The sequence below is a fragment of the Seriola dumerili genome, unplaced genomic scaffold (assembly GCF_002260705.1).
Source record: "Seriola dumerili isolate Sdu_G_001 unplaced genomic scaffold, Sdu_1.0 BDQW01000264.1, whole genome shotgun sequence".
Classification (NCBI taxonomy): domain Eukaryota; kingdom Metazoa; phylum Chordata; class Actinopteri; order Carangiformes; family Carangidae; genus Seriola; species Seriola dumerili.
Genome location: NW_019174519.1, coordinates 1,016,315 through 1,030,223, shown reverse-complemented (window position 1 = coordinate 1,030,223; position 13,909 = coordinate 1,016,315).

Below are 13,909 nucleotides of genomic sequence, written 5' to 3'. Positions count from 1 at the left end.
AGCTGTTAATGCTAATGTTGGATACGTAGCAATAGCAAAACTGACTTTAAACGCACAGTCTGTAATTCTGCAATTCTGCAGTTCTAGCCAACAATAAGAAGAGACGGTGTTGGGTGACGTCATGAAATAGTGTGGGATCATGGGAGTTGTTGTCTTCAACATCATTACTGTGACAGGTCCTACACAAGAGCATGGACATACACTAGATCTTGTTTTATCTTGTGGTCTACCTGTTTTTAATATTGAAGTATGTGATGCAGTCTTCTCTGATCACATGCCGTTTTATTTGAGACCTCTCTTCCCTGTCATATCATTAAACAGCTGCCACTGTCTGCCGTAAATTTAACCCTTCCACCACTATTCATTTCTCCACTGCCTTCAATAATGCTGTTAACGCTCATTCAGAGTCCACTCTTTTTCTCAGTACTAAGGCGTTAACCTCACGATTTTATTCCACCTGTCAAAGCATCCTGGATACTCTTGCCCCTTTTAAAACCATGCGTTCCAAACCTGAATCTGAACCATGGTTGAACGACACTACTCGTGTTGTCTGACGTGAATGCAGGAAGGCTGAATGCAAGTGGAAGAAAGACAGGCTGCAGGTGTCTTTTGACATTTTGAAGGACAGCTGGTGTAACTATCAGAAAGCTGTCAAAGAGGAAAAGGCAAAATATTTTTCTACTATTATCTCAAATAGCTGCAACAAACCTCGTGTTCTTTTCAACACCTATTAATAATATTCTCAATACCCCCCCCATCTGCTTGCCTTCATGTATCCCCAGAAATGTGTGAAAAATTCTTTCACTTTTATATTGATAAGATTATGACCATTAGAGCACACATCTCACCTATGACTCCTCCATTGCTGTCACTTGCTCTGCTGTTTTTAAGCAGTTTGAGCCTGTGTCTCTTTCCCAGTTAAAGGAGATTATTGGTCATATGAAACCCTCTACTTGTCCCACAGACGTTGTTCCCTCTCGCTTTTTTAAAGAGATCTGTGAGACTATTGGACCTAATATCCAAACAATTTTAAACAAAAAACCAAAAAATCAAAAAACCTAATCTAGACACCTCAGTCCTCTCAAATTTTAGACCCATTTCAAAACTTCCCTTTCTTTCAAAAATCTTGGAAAAAATTGTGCTTATTCAATTGCAGTCCTTCTTAAACTTACATGGTTTTCGTGAGGTGTTCCAGTCTGGTTTTAAAGCCTTTCACAGCACTGAATCTGCACTTTTAAAAGTTTTTAATGATCTTTTATTCGCCACTGACTCGGGATTCTGCTATTCTTATGATTTTCGACCTCTCAGCTGCTTTTGATACAGTGGATCACAGTATCCTTATCGCTCGTCTAGAGCGTTATGTAGGTGTAACCCAGGTCCCATGTAGCTATGTTATATTTATCCTGAGTGTGTAGTACAATGGGACAGGGCCTGAGTTCGTTGTTGAACTGTTATGTGTAATATTACCCTTTAGTTTACCTCTTTCGATTGTTACCACAATTTTGATTTCAAAACTTCCTCAACAAAATTAATAAGGACACCACACAACTGTACTTTAAATGCAATAATCCTTTTACAGGTATTTATTTACATAATGAGATAAAATAAAATTTGGTAACTCTTTCTTTGTGAAATAAAATATAAACAATACTCAATATGTTATAAATAAAAGTGTACAAAGTAAAATATCAGGTTTCCTTAGTTTTAAACCTTTTCCTTTTGGTTTCAAAATACTCCTCTATACCTTTATGTTCAGTAAAAAATACCCTTTTGTACCTTTAAGTCCAACAAAAATACCTTTTTATGCTTTTAAGTTAAACCAAATACATTTGAACTGTCTTTTAAGTAGAATAACTACCTTTTAAATAGCTTTTATACAAAATAAGTACCTTTTAGATACCTTAAATCAAAATAGTTATCTATCAAATGCCTCTTAAACGAAAGGTTACCTTTTGAATATGGATGATATTAACAAAACACAGTTTCAATCACATACAAAAAATCAAAATCACTCAATGTATACCTGTGGGCCCACACACACATTCACTTCTTACTTATCAGATTTAACCCTGTTGCACGCCTGATTTGAAACTGGGGTGCAGTGAGGCCTAAAAACTTTAATGGCCGCTTCACTCTGCCATGAGCAGAAACAAAAAGCACGTGCATACAAGTTCAGTTAGTTCAGTTAGTACTCACGAATCCCAAACGAGTTGTTAGTGGGGATAGCAGTCACAGGGGCAATGGCAGTCACAGTTGAGCAGTTAGTACACAGCATCGAAGAATCACAGGAAGAAAAACAGCAGAGTCCGTCCACTGGGAAGACCGGGAAAACCGCTCCGACCTCTCTCTCTCCACATCTCCTTTAAGCATATTAACTCAGTTGAGCTATTTCATGGCGAATTAATGTGAAGTCCGTTTTAACTGGGAAGCATTACAATGCTACGGTAACAATATGATATCAAGGCACATTTACATGGTATGCTAAGCTAACCAGCAGGTCGCTAACTAACATCACACATCATGTCTTATCACTACAACAGTTAATTACAGCACAACAAGAAAGCACACACTTATTTACCTTTTTTTCAGATTACAAACAAGTTATCATCAGGACCACGAGTAGTCAACCTTGCAGATAAAACTTGAAATACTCTCAGCAGCACGCTCTCGCCTTTCTCCGGACAACAGTACGTCTGTCTTTCTTCTAGCGAAAACCCAACACTACCCTGACCTGCGCCACTTGTCCCGCCCCAATGACAATACAGAAACAGATTGACTGACATTAAACTGGTAACAGGTTAGGTTGCACGGCTGATTACACAGACTTTAGATCAAACAAACTCCTTTTCTCCTGAATAACGAATTTTTAAAGTAACATAAATCTTTTTACAAATATTTATTTAACTTTTTAAACTATAAATAGCACAACTTTTTAAACTGTACATATGATATTTATGCATTTTTCCAGTACATATTTTAACCAGTTTTAGTATTACGAACTTTTGGGTTTTTATACAACTATTTTTATGCTGTGTTACTGATTCTATGCACTGTAGTCTGAATGATTTTAGACAGGGTTAGATAGGTATTAAAGGAACTGCTCTGGAGTGGTTCAAGTTTTACTTGTCTGAGAGAAGTTTATCTGTCAGCCTTGCTGATTGTGTGTCCTCCTCAGTGCCTTTACCTTGTGGAGTGCCTCAGGGGTTGATTCTTGGGCCTATCCTATTTTCTCTTTATATGCTCCCCCTGGGGTCCATTCTTAGAAAACATGGCATTGCATTTCATTTTTATGCAGATGACACACAAATGTATCTGCCCTTGAAACAAAACGGCACCCTACAGCCACTGTTGGACTGTCTTAAGGACATTAAAGCTTGGATGGCCTTTAACTTTTTAAGTTTTAATGAAAAAAAAACAGAGATTCTGTTATTCGGACCCAGTGGTGCCTGTGTTGGCCCCCTCATAGAACTGAGCTCTGTAAGTCCATGCGTAAAATCCACTGTTAGAAATCTGGGTGTGATTATGGACAGTGATTTTAAATTGGACAAACACATCAATTCAGTTGTGAAATCTAGCTTTTTCCAACCGAGGCTTTTATCAAAGGTCAGGTCCTGCCTGTCTTTTAATGATTTTGAAAGAGTCATCCATGCTTTTATTTCGTCCCGCCTTAACTACTGTAATGCTCTTTATGTTGGTGTTAACCAGAACTCCCTCTCAGGACTACAGTTGGTCCAAAATGCAGCAGCTCGTCTTTTAACAGGAACAGCCAAGCAAGAGCACATTTCCCCCGTGCTGGCCTCCCTTCACTGGCTCCCTGTACGTTTTAGGATTGATTTTAAAATTTTAACTTTCATTTATAAATCTTACATGAGCTAGCTCAATTTTACCTGTCGGATCTTTTAGTGGCACATATACCTCTACGCACTCTCAGGTTTGCTGACCAGTCGCTTTTAGTTGTGCCCAGATCCAGGCTAAAGCTCAGGGGAGACCGGGCTTTTTCAGTTGCAGGCCCCAAACTCTGGAACGAGCTGCCTCTACATGTCAGACTTACCCCCTCACTGCCTGTTTTTAAATCACATCTTAAAACACATTTTTATTCTTTGGCCTTTGACTCAGTATGAGAGTTGTCATTTCTGTCTGTTTTCACCAGTTTGTGTTCTTGCTGTGTTGTTCTTATGTTATTGATTGTACAGCACTTTGGTCAACAGCTGTTGTTTTAAATGTGCTTTATAAATAAATTTGATTTGATTTGATTTGATTTGACACAAGACAGGAAGTCTCCAGCAGCTGGGAGCTGAGCTGTCTAACATTTCCTCAGCTTGTTTCTCTGATAACTTCAGATCCAGATGTCCGACGACTAAAATCCTTCATCTGGTTCAAATATAGAGTTGAAAACCACCAAGGTGTAAAAAGTGTATGTGACTTAAAACTAGATAAAAGTCAATGTTGAGCTTCTGTCAGACAAAGACACTGATGCATGATCATATAGGATATGGTGTCATTGACAGGAGACCAATGACACACTACCATGATTAAAATCACAGATTTCTTTTGTTTGAGAATTGATGGAACACAACTCAAAAACATATAGAAGATAGGTCCAGTTGTTTTTAGACATTTTAATGTGGAAAAGTTACAGATTATAACTGTAATGAACATTTTACGTTACTTAAATTATTCTGTCAGACTTTACCTAGTTGTTTTAGTGTCACAGTCTTTATACAGATGGTCTGAAAGGAGGATACAGCATGATGATATGTGGGAGTCAGAGTGCCCTTTTAACTGGTTTATGGTTGAATGGTAGAAACATGGACATGTACTGTATGTGTGTCTGTGTGTCAGGAGATGACACTTATGACAAACCAAGAACCTGCAGTCAGTCAGTGACCTGCTCAAAGACACTTCAGCAGGGAGGGGGTGCTGACTCCCTGCTCCACCTCTCTGCTGCGCCACAGAGACACATCCTACCATTTCCCATTAATGTTAAATCAATCTAATTACAGCTGATTATTCTCGTCCTTGATCGTCTCCAACATACAGAGAAGTTAGTGACACACATTCACCTCCAGACTCACAACTACACACACTGACACAACACCTGCACACATCACCCTTTGTGTGTGTGTGTGTGTGTGTATGTGTGTGTGTTTGTGTATGTTATGAATGGCTGTCTGTCTGTGTTATGTATGTTTTGCCTGTGTCCATGTTTGTATCTGACCTGTGTGTGTGTGTGTCTGTGTAAACATGTGTGTGTGTGTGTGTGTGTGTGTGTGTGTGTATGTGTGTGTGTGTGTGTGTGTGTGTGTGTGTGTATGTGTGTGTGTGTGTGTGTGTGTGTGTGTGTGTATGTGTGTGTGTGTGTGTGTGTGTGTGTGTGTGTATGTGTGTGTGTGTGTGTGTGTGTGTGTGTGTGTATGTGTGTGTGTGTGTGTGTGTGTGTGTGTGTGTATGTGTGTGTGTGTGTGTGTGTGTGTGTGTGTGTATGTGTGTGTGTGTGTGTGTGTGTGTGTGTGTGTATGTGTGTGTGTGTGTGTGTGTGTGTGTGTGTGTATGTGTGTGTGTGTGTGTGTGTGTGTGTGTGTTAGACTCTCTTCTCCTCTCGTGGCGTTTCGCGCCACGCCAGAAATTGAATTGATATTTTGTAAACCTGATTTGTGGATAACGCGATGTGACAGCGACAAATGCCTGGCTGAGAGCAGGTTTCAAAGCCGCTCAAATGAAAGTTATTACAGGGTAAATGCGCATTTCTTTGTCTCGGCAGTGGCGGCAGCCCCTCCTTGCCCCTCCTGGCCCCTCCCGGCTCCTGTATGAGTTTATATGGGCTGAATATGGATCCATTTCCTGGGTAATTGAATTGATACTGTCATGCACGGGGGCAGTGCCACATTGCTCTGCAGGGCGGATGGACTGTCTGATTGAATTGGATGGTGGGTGGGGGTGTATGTGTGTGCGTGCGCGAGTGTGTGTGTAAGGGGTTGTCAGTGAGCAGTCATAAGATAGACACACCTCAGTGTTCTCCTGATTACTGCCGTACAGCCAATTGTCTCTCCAATAATCTGCCGCCACAACCTCCTGACACACACACACACACACACACACACACACACACACACACACACACACACACACACACACACACACACACACATTTGAGCGGATACGGGTCAGGCAGCACAGAAGCCATTTCCAATTCCCGGGCAGGCAGCACGCCGCAGATCTGCTACATATTAATTTTGTCCCGGCTGAGATTTGCTCCCATTCAGTTAGAGCCGATTGATGAGAGAGCAGAGAGGATCGGACGGCTGCTCATTCCCTCTCCTCACCTCTGATTAGAAACACTGCCACTGTCACCGCGCTATTAGGACGGGGGAGGGAGGGAGAGGGGGGAAGGAGGGGGAGAGATGGATGGGTTAAAAGAGATAAAAGAGCTAAGGAGAGAGGTAGAGATGGGAGAAAGAGGGGAGAGAGGGAGAGCGGAGGGTAAGGAAGGAGGAGACATGAAGAAGAGGGAGACATGTGGAGGGAGAGAGGTAGAGATGAGGGGTTGGAGGAGAGGGGAGGGAAAAGGGAGGGGAGGATGAAATAAAAGGTGTAATGAGTGAGGGATGACAGGAGAGTGGGTGAGGGTGGAAAGAAGAAAGAGCAAGAAAGAAGAAAGAGGAGGAGATGGGGGTGAATTGGGTGAGAGGAGAAAAGGACTAAAAGATGAGGAAGAGAAAGGGATGGCTGAAGGACAGAGGAGGAAGTACAGATGCTGGGAGAAAAAAGGTACAGAGTGAAGGAGAAATAGGGATAAAGACAGAGATGGAGGGATGAAATGTGAGAAAGAGAGATGAGGAAGAGAAGGATGAAAGGACAAAAACAGAAGAAGTGAGGGAAGGGTGGGAAAGGTGGACAGGTGAAGGAGGGAATGAGGGATGGATGGAAATAGAGGTAAACGAGAAAGGTGGAGAAAGAAGAGTGATGAAATGAGAGAAAGAGATCAGGGAGAGGGGATGAAGGAGGGAGGAGTAAGGAGAGATGGAAGAATAGCAGTAAGGAAAAGATGAGAGGGAGGAGGAGGGAAGGAGGGATGACCGGAAATGGTAGATGGAGTGTGGAGTGAGAGAGAGGAAGAGAAAGAGAAAGGTAGAGGAGAGAGACAGATGGAGAGAGGAGAGAGGGAGGATGAGGAATGAGTTATAAAATGTGAGGGGTGGAGAGAATGAGGGTAGAGGGGAGAAGAAATGTAAGAGAGAGGGGAAGAGGGAGGAAAAGAAGGGGGCGAGAAAAAGAATGAAGAGGAGAGGCATGAAGGACAGGGGGACATGATGGGGAAGAAAAAGAGATGGAGGGGTGAAGGAGGAAGGAAAAGGTAAGTTGGGCTGTAAAGGGGGATGAGGGTAAGAAAAGAGGAAGAGATGGATTGGGAGGGAGAGGTGGAAGAAAAAGAAGAAGGTGATGAAAAAGAAAAACAGGAGGAGTGAAGCTGGGAGGAGGGAAGGAAGGAGACAGGAAAGATTTGTGGAGAAAGAAAGAGAGAGGAAAAGAAGGGAAAAAAGGGAGAGGAGGTGAGGTGAGGAACAGGGATGATAGGGGAGTTAAAGAGTGATGGATGAAGTGAAGAAATGAAAGGGGAAGAAGGATGAAAGGGTGAAAACGGAAAAGAGCTGAAGGATGGAGAAAGAGAGGGATGGAGAGGTGGGGGGGTGAACGAAGGATAAAGATCAGGGATGAATAAGGAAAGGAGGAAGGAGGTGGGTGATAGAGGGAAGGAGATAAGGAGAAGTATGAGATGGACATCAGGGGTCAAAGGTCACACAGATTCAGATGAACCAGTTTATTTAATGAGCTTTTCTTTTTCATGAGAACCTGTTCCACCTCCATCAATTCACTCACTGCATCACCTCTATGCTTTTCGCCTGGAAATCCTCAGGTGCTACCATAAAATGCACTACTTCTTCTTCTTCTTCTTCTTCTTTCTTTCTTTCTTTCTTTTATAGCAGACAGCAAACAGCTTGTTTGGTGCACTGCTGCCACCTGATGGTTCATGACTGTTGTTTACTGTCGCAAGAGTCACGTTCACAAGCTGCAAACTGATTTGTTCAGTTCATAGTTCACCAAAGTGTTTATACACAACATGAATAAGGAAGGAGGAGGAAGACGAGTTAAAGATGGAGGGAGAGGAGCAGATTGTATGGAGAGGAAGACGAAGTGAAAAGAAGGAGAGGAGTGAGTGATAGAGAGTGATATTATCGGTTTTTGTTTGATGATGAAGCTACACACAGAGAAATGGATATTATTTTTGTAATTAAGTACATTTTTCAGAAAAGTATCCTGTAAGGTACTGAAAATGTCTTTAGGGTGATAACTGTAGACCTTTGTTACATTTTAAAGGTACAAGATCATTGGTGACACCAAAGGGTACATAATTTTTTAACAAGATGAAGGTTCAGGCAGATGATGCTGCAAATCGCTGATCACGAAATCTTGATTTAAATAGAGAGTTGGGTTTGTTGTAATAAAATAGATGACAATTTCCATTCAATTCTTGGTCATAATTCTATCAGCTTCATTAACAACATAGTTGGCTGTGCATTTTAGTGATTTCAGCTAGGCTTTACATTGTTCTATTGGTTTAATCTGAACAGGTAGGTGTTTTTCCTGCTAGGCTCTAGGCTTGCCGCACCTCCACCAGTGCCCACTTGTTAGCTGCAGGGTCATGGGGACCACCGCTCATTGATGTTTTGCCCCTTAACCCATCTCCTGGTGGCGGGGCAGTGAACAGGGACGTCTCCCTGACAACCCCTGCAGCTAACCTTCTTCAGGATTTGCTTGCTCCCCATGTTTTGTCCCGCCTTCTTAGCCAGAGCCAAAAGCTTGCCTTCTCTGGCTCCTCAGATACCTCATATTCCAATCACTTTCCCTGCACTCCGTGACCAGGTTAGCATATTTTGCCCTCTTCCTTTCATGAGCTGCCTCCACCCCTTCCTACCATGGAACTGTCAGCTCAACCAGCAGAGCTGGAGGTCCACAAAACCATGTCTGGCCACACTGTGGTTCCGAGGGTTTCCCTGGGAAAATGGAGCTGCCTGCCCAGGTCCACCTCCATTTTCTACTCCAAAACTGGAGTCAGAAGCTGATTTTAATAAAAAAGCTTTTAATAATGTTGTAGGGTCATGAGGCAGGCTTACAAATCCAGTGTTAAAACACTGAATTAATTGAATCTAATACAGTATGTTATTTACATTTTGTAAGTGAACTTGTTGTAAATGTAGATGTAGATGTAAACTAATTGTCAGTTTTTAAATAGATTTTGGTCAATAACTGTAAGTGATTTTGTCTCTGAATTTAAGGGGATGTTCTTGCCCCATAAAGGTACAAAATGACATGTCGCTCCAACTGTACCTCATAAGGAACCAATTCTGGGGTTGCCTCGGTGGCTCACCTGGTACAGCACGTACCAGGCTTAGTTCCAACCAACTGCAATGGCCATGGGTTGGAATCCGACCCAGGACCCTTTGCTGCATGTCATTCCCTCTCTCTCACCTTGAATTTCCTGTCTCTCTCTCACTGCACCTATCAAAATAAAAGGCAAGAATGCCAAAACAAGTAAGGTACCAATTCTGTACCTTTCTAGTGGGTAAATATTTGTACCAGGACATAAAGGTACATTTTTGTCACTAGGGGTAGATAAATGTTCTTTTAGAGATACAGACAAGAAGGTACAAAAATGTACCAATGATCAAAGTTACAGTGCTACTAGGCTACAGCTGGAGCAACAAAGCCTTTGTACTTTTTTCGGTCCATTCCTATACTTTAATTTCTTAGTGTGTAGCTGGTTCCCCTTGCTCCTAGCCTTTACACTAGCCACGTATTGACTCCGCTCCACACTTATACCTGAGAGTGATATCAATATTCTCATCTCACCCTCAAACAGAAAGTTATGAGCGTATAGTGCTTCTGAAAATGCTGGACGGTTTCTTTAAAGCTGACAGATGTGCTCATGTTGCTGTGTGTGCCTTCAGTGAGACAGAGGAAATCTTTAAACCTGTCCTCTGTCTCCACTATCAGTTGAGACACATTTAGCTTCAGATATATTTTAACTACTAATGCAAACTCAGGAGAAGAGTTTATCACAGACATGAATGTCTCCACATGAGGCAGGTGTTGACTTTAAGACAGACATACTGTATATAAATCCAGAGACAGACAGAGAAAGTTCATTAATACTGTTGACGCATTTCCAGCATTGTCCTGAACTTCACCACACCATTAACTCTTATCAGCTAAATGCTCTCAGCTTTAACTTAAACAGTTCTCTCCATCTAATAGTCTCTTTAACTTCAGCTCTTAATTGTGTCCATAGCAGCTAATCGAGTGGCTGTAATAAGAGCCTGTGTATGGTCACAATGGCCCCCACCAGCTAATGGTATAAAAACTTAATGATCATTATCATGGAGCTCTGTCTATTCTCTACTCCACCTTCTTCAGTTCTGCCAGTTGACCGCCCCCCCCCCCCCCAGCTGTTAAACAGTTGCCCATTAACACAGTCCTTATGTAGACTTATTAAGTTCACTGAGGAGTTAATGCTCCATTCGCAGGATATTAACTTACATTTAAACAGGGGGCGGATCAAGAGAAATGTTCGTGGGGCACAGAAATATGGTGATTTAATCACAAACAATCACATAGATCAGTATTTGCTCTTTGAAAACCTCATTTGGCTCCTACTCGTCATATTAGATTCTTCCACAGTCTCCTGATAGATTCCCTCCCACATGACCTCCACACTGTTTTAGTTTGTTTAACCCAAGCATCAATCTCCGGAGCTGAAAACTGAGGCCAACACTGAAGTACCAAAGCCTGCAGTTCCTCTAATGACCACTAGAGTCTGGCTCCAGGAGACTTAAAGTTATGTAGAATTGAGGGCGTGGCCTCTTTGAGTGACAGGTGACTGAGCGTATAGCTGGCCACAAACCAGCATGCACCAAAGTCTCGGCTCCACACCCACCCCACCTCTTTGACCATTTTTGGATTAGATGGGAATTAGGGACGGAGTCGGACACGCACCAAAATTTTTCTGAATTTCTTGTAATTTTCATAAAATAAGAAGGAGTTAGCAGTCTGTCACAAGTTTTGTGAGCATGCCATAAACAGAGAAACGCACACCAGGAAAACTTGATTTTGGTCTCAATGTTGGAACCATGTTCAATGTCCAATGAACAATGAAGCATGTTTGAACTGTGGCAGTGAATGAAACTAGTAACCAGAAAAATGAAAAGCCTATGGCAGTAGTTTGTCATCAGCACAATCTACTACATTTGTATTTAGTTGTTTATGATATTTTCTGTTTTTGAAAAGTCAAAGTTCAGTGACACTTTGGCTTTGTAGTGTCATAAAGTGCTGTGTACTAGGGCATGATGATAAAGTCCTGGTTGGACTGCTGGTGTACAAGGTGTGAAAAGGTGTGAAAAGGTGGGCACAGACATCTGGCAGGTGCAGCTCAGGGTTGAACACAGTTTTAAAGCTCCATATTTTCTTCTTCTTCTGTGTTTTATTTAGTGTTTATCCATAAGAAGATATTTTTTGTGATTTAAGAACCAAAAAACATTTTGGTGTAGTTTTACATCTCCTCTCTCAGGCTTCTCTCTGGAGCTCTATTAACAACAGGTCAGTGAGCCAATAAGAAGAGAGGAGGCTCTGAGCCTCAGTCCTGATGGATGGTTTAAGGCGCAGTTTCTGAATACAGGCTGTGTGCATTTCTCTGTAGACTGAGCGCTTTGATACTTTCACAATATTAATATAGAACCCAGAACTACTTTATAATCACACAACACACAGACAGAGACCTTTATACAATATGGAGCTTTAAGATTTTAGCTGGTTCCATACATCACATGTTAGAAATCCTCAGCACAGTGAGACCGGCAGGTTGTGGTACTTCTTGTTTACTAATAATAGCTAAACCAAGTCAAGGACACTAATTGGCAGACTGTGGTCCAAATCCATACCCAGGCACCAATCGTATCTGGACCTGGACCTATAACCTATGAATCATTGAAAATGATTACATTTTGTGTGAGTGTTTCTGTTTTAACTGGCCCAGCTTTTCTTGCTGTTACAGCACTGATCACATGACACTGCTCAGCCAATCACTGTGACTGGAGTTGGTGAGTGAGATACACACACAGGAGAGAGAGAGATGAGAGACAATAGTCTGAGAAATAAGTGGGGGAGTGGGATATAGGAGGTATATAAGGAGGAGTAGTTAAAGCTGTTCAGTTTTTCAGCAGAAAAACGGTGGAAACTGATAAGATGTGTAATGGAGTTAACAAAAAGAAGAAAAGAGGAAAATGAATGTCGCACTAAGTCTAAGTCTAAGTTCTAGGTTCAGGTGAGTGATTGATACTAGTGCTCGGGAATAACAGACCACAGACCAGTGAATAAGTATTAACTGCCGGCTTGTTTATATAGTAACTGATCAGAAAAAAACAATAATCATATGATGGTACCAAACACTTTTACACGCACAAATACAAAAAAAAAAAAAGAACGGTTCAATTTCCCTTCAACCAAAATGAACCCAAGATCTCAGGAAAATAAGGTTATTGACCCCTATTTATCTCTTTTGGATTTAATACAACCTATTTGAGTTGAGGTATAATTTTGTACCTACGTTTCTTATATTGGTTGTTTAGTCCCGGGTATCTCCTTTGAGTTTACTCAGTTTAAGTTCTCATTTTATCTCAATTAGGCCTATTTATGGGTTTAGTTCTATTTTTCTACTTCCTCTTTAGTTTGCTTAACCAGCTCTACTCAAACTTTACTCACTTTACACAACCCATTCATGTAATACCAATTTGGCACACAATAAGGAAAAAGTGAATAAATAAAAGAAAACACAGTTCGATAAAATATCAAATACAACTTAAATTTCAGATCTCACAGATCAATGCGTATAAGAAATTACTTAAATTTCCACAGTTTTGTGTACCACCAGTCCTTTAGTTAAGTCCTTTCTCAGTCCAAATGAAATTCAGTGTGTGTCTCTGCAAAACCTGTTAGTTTTGTCCTCCCACAATCCACGAGTATTATAAACAGTGTCTTTGTCCACAGTGTGCAGGTGACTTTCGAAGAATAGGTGATCCTCCGAGTGTCTCTCCTATGGGTGGCTTGCCATCTTCTTTCCACAGCTCCAGGTGTTTTCACACCCCAGCGATCCCAACTAAAAAACCTGGCCTGCCATACAACAAGGCAACGCACAAGCAGGCATTTTAGCTTCACATATATCAGGAAAATAAATGAAAATAAAGTCCTAGCACTAAAATACAGGTTAACTATCAATTTAAATCCAAACTGCGACCTAAAATGGCGGCTCGGCTCCCGCTTTCACTCCGCTGCGAAGCAACTTGACCGTATATGCTCCCTTTTACCTTTTAGTTACACATTGCACAAATGAAAAACACAAAATACACAGTATAACACTCGTTCAGACTGCCTTAGCTTAGCTGCTAGTAATATCGTCTTCACATTGAGCTTATACAACAATACATACAATACACACCCTGAAAAAAATAGCTTTTTGACTAACCAAATCCTCGTTCAAAACTCAAATAAAACAGAATCCAGCAACGCGGACAGCAGGTGAATACAATATCTTCCCAAAAATGAAAGAAAGATGTAAAACCTCAAAATACACTACTTTTACTCCTATTTACTTTCTCTCTAGTCCTACACAACAGAACAGAACTGTTTAGGGGAGTTTTTGTTTGCTGAATCTGCTAGTGTGTTTTGTCCGAGTTGATGATGTTGTTTGTGGTAGCATAGGCAAGATAAAGGAGAAAATAGTCGTGGTGTGAGGAGCAGTGATGGCTGGCATTAGGGGAGTGACTCTGGGACGCCAGTGATCACTGTCTAGCCTCCTGGA